Here is a 9,806-nt window from a genome sequence, read left to right on the forward strand (position 1 = left end):
CTTAGTTGGCGCTGCTGCAGGCTCCTCCCCTGAGCCGGACTCAGATCCTGAACTGATAGTGGATACCTTCGGATTAAAAGTGACACAGCTGCACTACCTCAAGGACTCTCCCTCAGGGGCAGGTGCGGGGTGAGACCTAAGCATAGGGTCTGCAGCAGTAAGGACAAGGGAAGCCCATGCAGCCGGGGCACTGCAAGGAGTCACTACCAAAGGGTGAGTGGTACCCTAAGTGGTCACAGAAGTAACCAGGGTAATAGAGACTGGAGGAACGTATGGAACAAAACTAACAATAGGTGGAGGGTTCCTATTCTGATCAGTGGCAAGGGCTATCCGGGCTTGGGTTAGCTCTCGGGCTAACTCATAGATCAAGAGATAACTGGAAGTGATATAGTGAGAAAGGTGGCTAGAAGGACGATCGCACGCTGGATCAATAAAAGGGAAGCGAATACACCCGTTCTCGTGTAGAGACGGGTAATAATAGAAACTTGGGTGGGTGTGCGTGCGAACCTCGTTGTAGCGCAAGTCTACAAGAGCCTCGATCATAGCAAACTGAACAACCTGAGATGGCGTAGAAGCGAAACTGCCCTTAGAGGAACGGGTGTAAGCGCCGGAAGGAGAACTGTGCTGTAGACTGACCTCCGCATAGTAATCATACAGTGAATCGGCCAGATGCTCCCGATACACCTGATACACTAGATCAGCACCCTCTGGGTAGAGTCGTCACCACATGTTTTGAAGAAAGAGCGGCGATGTGTATGGAGCTGGATCGGGATAGTACATGATCGGAACTGGAGCCATCTACACTCACAACCATCAGACGGATAGTAATAACAACAAATAAAATGCATGCAACGCAGCAATCAATTTCTATGACTATCGGAACTCAGACGAAACTATCTACCGTTCATCTAATGCATTAATGGTCTAGCGTGTCCTACAGTTAGCGCGGCTCTGATACCAAGTGATGTGGCACCCCGGCTCAGAGCAACCGGTTTACCTTGCATTGCCAGCCCAGAGATCAAGTCTTCTGGCAACACACAACAACATGGTACAAAAACAACCGCTTTATTGATGCTAGCGGAAACATAAGTCTGATATTACATCAAGTTGCGAGGCCAAGTGGCACACACGGTGCGGCTGAACAGTATGTACATTATTTAATGAACATGAAGGGGCCTCGATCTCATAAACTACGCGGCAGCGGAACAACGATGAAATGGAACTCCATAGCACAGGGACACCGACGTGGACACGATCTCGACGCAGGAAGCTCTCTGATCCGATACGACTTGCCTGAAATCTAGCATGACACACCAGGTCAGTACATTGAATGTACTTGCAAGCTCACAACAAACATAAGCATAATGGCAAACAATATCATGACAATTATTCAGGTTAATGCCATGCAAATCATACTACTGATGCAGTGAAACCAACTTGTGCACCGAGTCCCTCGGACTCGCTTACCAAACGAGTTACCTCATAACCGAACTATGATCATACCTGGATCACAACTAAAGCCAACACTCATGATCATCTCATGATCCCACGAATCATCACATAACCAGTGCCAACAATAAATCTTTAGTGTGCAAGATTACTTATTAATGTTGATCCATGGTGTGACTTACTCACGAGCTGTGTCCGTGACTGAGTACGCGGCTATCGGTAGATTAAATACACTTTGCAGAGGTAGCACACTTTACCCATACCATGGAATCCATGGCCTCGGCATCCCATTCGGGCGGACCAACAACATTCTGACGAAACTCTTCCATTGCAATGACACTCTCCCAGCCACTCTGACAAACTCCCCTCTAGGCTAAGTCATGGGTGGCCCCATGCCTACCAAAGGCATCAACAGCCACCGTCGTGGCAAAAAGGTCCCAAACAGGGACAAGGTACCATAAAAACAAACGGACACAAGGTTATGTATGCTTACCGGGCCAGTGTACAGCACGCCCATAACCTTCCGTCGTTGGAGGCACCGGCAAGAGGCATGACAACAGACCGAATCAAGACCTCCCCATAAAGGTAAATGTGGTTGCACTGAGGAAAAACTCGATTCAGTGGCACCATGACTCGATCAACGTTATATTCAAGTTGGATTATTATCAGGTTTAACTTGAAAATAAAATCACCCAAGTCATCAGATGCAATGATCATGCAACTATTTGACATGCAAAGCATACCACTCACGTGAATGGATCAACATTTCTTGCACTACTCATCGTTAAACCTTACAGGTTCTACTTCACTTGTTTTTATCATGCATCATTTTAATTACCTCAAATTTATATGAAAATTCATTTATCATGAAGAAGCTACCATTATTCATACAAGCATATTCACTTAGTTAAAACTTTCTTTTACTGACCAAAACTAGTTCATGAACTCATCGAGTACCTTAACCAAGCATTTCAAGCATGACAAACCAACTAGCACTAAGAAATATTTATTTAACTAATTAAATGCATGAAAAGTAACTCATATTCAAGTTGGAAAAATCATAGATATTGAAATGACACCATCCAAATGTTGGTGTGGCTTGCCTTAGTGCATAGGAGGTTCACACTCCTCCTAGTTATCTTCAAGACAAATCTCTCCCTCTGAAAATATTTAAAAACAGCAAAACAAAATATCAAAAACCATTCTGAAAATCACCAGAAATTCTAGACAGTAAGGAAAAATCTCCACTTTGGTGTGTTGCTAGAGCTCTTCATAACAAACACAATGCAAAAAGAATCAACTCATTTGGACTTATAGTTTAGAAGTTATCACCGGTCAAAGTTCTGGTCAAATTTCTGAATTATTTTGAATTAAACAGAAAACCAGGGGGGTGACGTCGATGGCGTAATCGCAGAATACGCCTCCACTCGTACCACTTCGGGCCCAAGTGGATAGACTGGCAGTGGGCCCCACTAGTCACGAGAGAGAGGAGGGGGGAAAATAGAGCACGGCGGGCGTTCGCTGGAGCTCACGCCTGTGAGGAAGGGTCCTTGGCCGCTTCTGGAGGATAGAAATGGAGAGGGGGCCATGGCGCACCTACCTATACATGTGGCTTGCTGGGGGATGGCCGGAGCTGCTCGCAATCAAGCTCGCGAGCGGCGATTGCGGTTGGGATTCGCCGGAGAGGAAGAAGACGATGGAGAGGGGCGGCTCCAGAGGCTCCAATGCGTCCAGATGGCACCAGTGGACCTCCAAGGATTCGCCTGAGGGGTGGATCAAGCTCGAGGGGCTCTAGAGAGGGGCTGCGGGGGTCGCTGGCGAGCTCGGGTCGGGGACGGCGGCCAGAGGCCTGCCCGGCCGGGCTGCGGCTATGCTACGGGGTCGTGGTGGTTGGGTGGTGAGGTTTGAGAGCTCGGAGCGGTGGAAGGGGATGAATTTATAGACGGAGGAGGAAGGGGAGTACGTGGCTCCACCGGAGTCCTCTGGAAGCCGGCGAACGATGATGAAGGGTGCCAACGAGGGGTGGAAGTGCTCAGCGATCACGCGGGAGCTGTTGCAGCTTGTGAACAAGCACAGGAACCAGAGGAGGAAGAAGACAGGGGCATGGGGCGCATTCTGGCTTTCGGCCGCGATGTGCTCGTGCCCGCTGCAGCGTCTCTAGTGTCGGCGAGCGCTAGGGAGGGGTCAATGGTGATGAGTCGAGGCTGGTGGCGCAATGCAGCAGTGGTCGGCGAGCTCTGGATCGAGCACGCTTTGAACAGAGGCACGGGCGTAGCGCAAAGTGCGCCGAACGCATGCCAGGACCTGTGTCCTCACACGGTCACCACACGGGCATGGTCAAGACGACACCCACGCGCTGCCAATTCATGTCTGGAGTGTTTTTCGTGCCGTGTTAGGTCTAAGAAGGGTGATGCGACACTGCCAGGCCGACCAGATGAGACTTGATCTTGCTGGAAAGTTTCTGGTCAGAAACTTGGTCGCCAAGTTTGGAGGGCTTCTAGAAGGTGATTAGGGCTGATCTCATGGGGTTAAGCTTTTCTTAGGAGGGTGATGAGGCTCAAGAAAAACTAGCTCCATTGGATTAAAGAAAAACACACTTGCTGTACAAAGTGCATTATGAGGCCAGAAGTGAAATGATTTTCTGTAGCAAAAATATTCCAAAAAGTCATGCAATTTTTTTGCTTAGGAAGGCGGGCCAAGGTTCAAAGAATATTTGGGAATTATCTCAGGATTTTCGGAGCAATAAAAATGAGGGTTGCTTTGGAGCACTAGTTTCTGAAATGAGTTTCAGAGAAGAATTTGAATATTTCTATTTTATGAAAATATTCCTTGGGTCATTTTGGGATTTTTCAGAGAAATAGTGTTCAATGTGAGGTAGATGGGTCACTTGGGTGAAAGTCAAGTGCATGCCCAAGTTCTAAGTCCATTTTGAATTGATTCCAAAAACTCAAATTCAAAGCAAGGGCAAAGAAAGTCCAGAAAAAGAGAGAAGGCAAAATCCAGGTTGTCACAACAACCAAGCATCTAATCTTGGGGATGCCCCGGATGGAATCCCCTCTTTTGTCTTCAATTCCTCGGTAAATTTACTTGAGGCTATATTTTTATTCACCACATGATATGTGTTTTGCTTGGAGCATCTTGTATTATATGAGTATTTGCTTTTTGGTTTGCCATAATCATCCTTGTTGTACACACCTTTTGAGAGGGACATACATTAATTGTGAATTTGTTAGAATACTCTATTTGCTTCACTTATATCTTTTGAGCAGGGTAGTTGCTCTAGTGCTTCACTATCTTTTTAGAGCACGACGGTGGTTTTATTCTGTAAAAATTGATGAACTCTGATGCTTCACTTATATTATTTTGAGAGTCTTAAAAATAGTATGGCAATTTGCTTAGTTTATGAATTTGGTCCTAATATGATGGGTATCCAAAAGGTATATAATAAAAATTTCATAAAGAGCATTGAATATATGAGAAGTTTGATTCCTCGCATTTGTTTTGAGATATAAAGATGGTGATATTAGAGTCATGCTAGAGAGTAATTTTGGATTAGTAGAAATACTTGTGTTAAAGTTTGTGATTCCCGAAGCATGCACGTATGGTCTATCGTTATACGATGAAGTTAGAGCATGATTTATTATTGATTGTCATCCTTTCTGTGGAGGTCGGAAGCATGCGATGGTTAACTCCTACCAACCTCTCCCCTAGGAGCATGCGTATTAGTACTTTTTTCAATGACTAATAAACTTTTGCAATAAGTATGTGAGTTCTTTATGACTAATGTTGAGTCCATTGATTATACGCACTCTCACCCTTCCACCATACTAGCCTCTCTAGTACCGTGCAACTTTCGCCGGTGCATTCAACCAACCATATGCTCTTCCTCAAAACAGCCACAATACCTACTTATTATGGCATTTCCATATCCATTCCAAGATATATTGCCATGCAACTTACATCGTTCCGTTTATTATGACACATACCATCATTGTCATATTGCTTTGTGTGATCATATAGTTGACATAGTATTTGTGGCTTGGCCACTGTTCATATTTTTTATACATGTCATGCTAGATCATTGCACATCTCGGTACACCACCGGAGGCATTCATATAGAGTCATATCTTTGTTCTAGTATCGAGTTGAAGTTCATGAGTTGTAAGTAAACAAAAAATGCAATGATCATTATTATTAGAGCATTTTCCCATTTGAGGAAAGGACGATGGAGGCTATGATTCTCCCACAATTCGGGATGAGACTCCGGACTTAAAATATAAAAAAGAGGCCAAAGAGACCAAATAAAAATAAAAAAAATAGGCCAAAGAGCCCAAAAGAAAAAAAAGAAAAACAATGAGAGAAAAAGAGAGAAGGGACAATGTTACTATCCTTTTTCCACACTTGTGCTTGAAAATAGCACCATATCCTTCAAGATAGAGAGTCTCCTATTTTATCACTTTCATATACTAGTAGGAAGTTTTCATTATAGAACTTGGCTTGTATATTCCAATGATGGGCTTCCAAATTGCCCTAGGTCTTCGTGAGCAAGCAAGTTGGATGCACACCACTTAGTTTTCTTTTGAGCTTTCATACACTTATAGCTCTAGTGCATCTGTTGCATGGCAATCCCTACTCACTTGCATCGATATCAATTGATGGACATCTCCATAGCCCATTAATTTGCCTAGTTGATGTCAGACTTTATCCTTTTTTGTCTTCTCCTCACAACCTCACCATACTCTATTCCAACTATAGTGATATATCCATGGCTCACACTCATGTATTGCGTGAAAGCTAAAAAAGTTTGAGAAGACCAAAAGTATGAAACAATTGCTTGGCTAACACTGGGGTTGTGCATGATAAATACTTGGTGTGATGAAGATAGAGCATGAAAAGATTATATGATTTTGTAGGGATAACTTTCTTTAGCCATGATATTTTGAGAAGACATGATTACTTTATTAGTATGCTTGAAGTATTATTTTTTATGTCAATATTAAACTTTTGTTTTGAATCTTTGGATCTGAATATTCAGGCCACAATAAGAAAAATTACATTGACAAATATGTTAGGTAGCATTCCACATAAAAAATTTTGTTTTTATCATTTACCTACTTGAGGATGAGTAGGAATTAAGCTTGGGGATGCTTGATACGTCTCCAACGTATCTATAATTTTTGATTGTTCCATGCTATTATATTATCTATCTTGGATGTTTTATATGCGTTAATATGCTATTTTATATCATTTTTGGGGACTAACCTATTAACCTAGTGCGAGTGCCAGCTGTTTTTTCCTTGTTTTTGTATTTAACAGAAAATCAATACCAAACGGAGTCCAAATGGATCGAAACTTTTTGACGATTTTTCTTGGACAACAAGATACCTAGGAAGCTTCGGGAGGAGGCCACAAGACCCATGAGGAGGTCGCAAGCCCTAGGGGTGCCCCCTAGGCTTTTGGGCCCCTCGTAGACCTTCTAACCCTAATCTCTGCTCTATGAATACCCAAATATTCCCCTTACATTAGAGGGGACACCAAAAATACGTTTCCTCTGCCGCAAGCTTCTGCTCTTGTGAGATCCCATCTTGGGGCCTTATCCGGTACTCTACCGGAGGGGGATTCGATCACGGAGGGCCTCTACACGACCTTGCTCCCTTTCGATGATGTGAGAGTAGTTTACCATGGACCTAAGGATCCATAGCTAGTAGCTATATGGCTTCTTCTCTCTCTGTGTGATCTTCAATACAATGTTCTCCTCGATGTTCTTGGAGATCTATTCGATATAATTTTCTTTTGTGGTGCGTTTGTTAAGATTCATTGAATTGTGGATTTATGATCAGGTTATCTATGAATATTATTTGAGTCTTCTCTGAACTCTTTTATGCATGATTAAGATAGCTTTGTATTTCTCTATGATCTATCGATTTGGTTTGGCCAACTAGATTGGTTTTTCTTGCAATGGGAGAGGTGCTTTGTGATGGGTTCAATCTTGCGGTGTCCTCACCCAGTGACAGTAGGGGTAGAAAGGCATGTATTTATTGTTGCCACTAAGGATAAAAAGATGGGTTTTTTACCATATTGATTGGATCTATCCCCCTACATCATGTCATCTTGCTTAAGGCATTACTCCATTCTTCATGAACTGAATACTCTAGATGCATGCTGGATAGTGGTCGATGTGTGGAGTAATAGTAGTAGATGCAGGCAGCAGTTGGTCTACTTGTCACAGACATGATGTCTATATTCATGATCATTGCCTTAGATATCGTCATAACTATGCGCTTTTCTATCAATTGCTCAGCAGTAATTTGTTTACCCACCGTATGCTTTCTTCAAGAGAGAAGCCTCTAGTGAAACCTATGGCCCCGGATCTATTTATCATCATATATATTGAGATCTATAAAACCAGAAACCCAAAAATACCTTGCTGCAATTTATTTACATTTACTTTATTTTGCCTTTTACTTATGTTTTATACCTATCTCTATTAGATCTCACTCTTGCTAGTGACCGTGAAGGGATTGACAACCCATTTTTCGCATTGTGTGCAAGTGCGTGTTAGTTTGTGCATCTATTGGGGACTTGCTTGTACCTCCTACTGGATTGATACCTTGGTTCTTAACTGAGGGAAATACTTATCTCTACTTTGTTGCATCACCCTTTCCTCTTCAAGGGAAAATTTAACGCAAGATCAAGAAGTAGCAGCGACCTTAAGCATAGCGAATAGCTCAGGGATCGTCTTTTCCATCCCTTGCATGCTATAGTTCATCATGAAGCCTTTGTAGCTTGGTGGTAGTGACTGAAGAACTCTGTCAATCGCTACTTCATACGGAAGATTGACTCCCAACTGATTCAAGCGGTTGTAGTACCCAGACATTTTGAGTACATGCTCACTAACGGAGTTGTTCTGAGGTCAAACCTCTGATGTTTGTCGGCCCTGAATTCAGTCGAGCGTCCAGCCTTATAGGACAAGCTCATCGCGAGAGTCTGTGATATACTCCAGATCTCCAAAGGCCACGATCTATTCAGGATCGTAGATTCCAACAGCGGCTAGATGGCATGTCGAGTCGGCGCAAAAGATCTTGTTGTCAAACACAAAAAGCTGACGAGGACGTACATGCCCCCCAGTCACTATCGCAGTTGATCTATAGATGAGCCATCAATCCTTCTGTTGATCTCACAGTGGAACTCTCAATGGAAGCACCAGTGTTGGTGTCAAAACTGGTAGACCTCGGGTAGGGGATCTCGAGCTGTGGATCTTGGATCGGTGGTAACAGGAACAAGGGAGACAATGTTTACCCAGGTTTGGGCCCTCTTGATGGAGGTAAAAGCCTACGTCCTGCTCTTGTTTATATTAATGTAGATGTATCCAGTACAGAGTTGATCTACCTCGAGATTGTCAGATGTGGTCTAATTCTAGGGCTAGTTGAATGTGATTGTGTTGAGGTCCCCTCTAAGGGCTAAACCATTTGGCTTATATACATTCTAGGTAGCGTATCTAGGGTTACAAGGTTGCTATTTAGGCACGAAGGCAGCAAGAGAAGTCTTGGAGTATATGTAAAGTCTTCGGTAGATGTGATCTTGATCACTGATAATCCACAAGTATAGGGGATCGTTTTTAGCCTTTTTTGATAAATAAGAGTGTCGAACTGATGACCCACAAGTGTAGGAGATCTATCGTAGTCCTTTCGATAAGTAAGAGTGTTGAACCCAACAAGGAGCAGAAGGAAATGATAAGCGGTTTTCAGTAAGGTTTTCTCTGCAATCACTGAAATTGTAGGTGATAGATAGTTTTGTGATAAGATAAACAGTAACGAGTAACAAGTAAACAAAGTAAATAAAATGCAGCAAGGTGGCCAAATCCTTTATGTAGCAAAGGATAAGCCTGGACAATTTCTAATAATGAGAAAGGAGCTCCCGAGGACACATGGGAATCATCGTCAAGCTAGTTTTCATCATGTTCATATGATTCGCGTTCGGTACTTTGATAATTTGATATGTGGGTGGACCGGTGCTTGGGTACTGCCCTTACTTGGACAAGCATCCCACTTATGATTAACCCCTATTGCAAGCGTCTGCAACTACAAAAGAAGTATTAAGGTAAACCTAACCACATCATTAAACATATGGATCCAAATCAGCCCCTAACGAAGGATATTCATGTTCATAATCAGAGGAGTAATAATATGCATAAAGGATCTGAACATATGATCTTCCACCAAGTAAACCAATTAGCATCAACTACAAGGAGTAATCAACACTACTAGCAACCCATATGTACCAATTTGTGGTTTTGATACAAGATTGGATACAAGAGATGAACTGGGGTTTTGAGAGGAGATGGTGCTGGTGAAGAT

The sequence above is a fragment of the Triticum dicoccoides genome, chromosome 4B (genome assembly GCF_002162155.2).
Source record: "Triticum dicoccoides isolate Atlit2015 ecotype Zavitan chromosome 4B, WEW_v2.0, whole genome shotgun sequence".
NCBI classification, from domain to species: Eukaryota; Viridiplantae; Streptophyta; class Magnoliopsida; order Poales; family Poaceae; genus Triticum; species Triticum dicoccoides.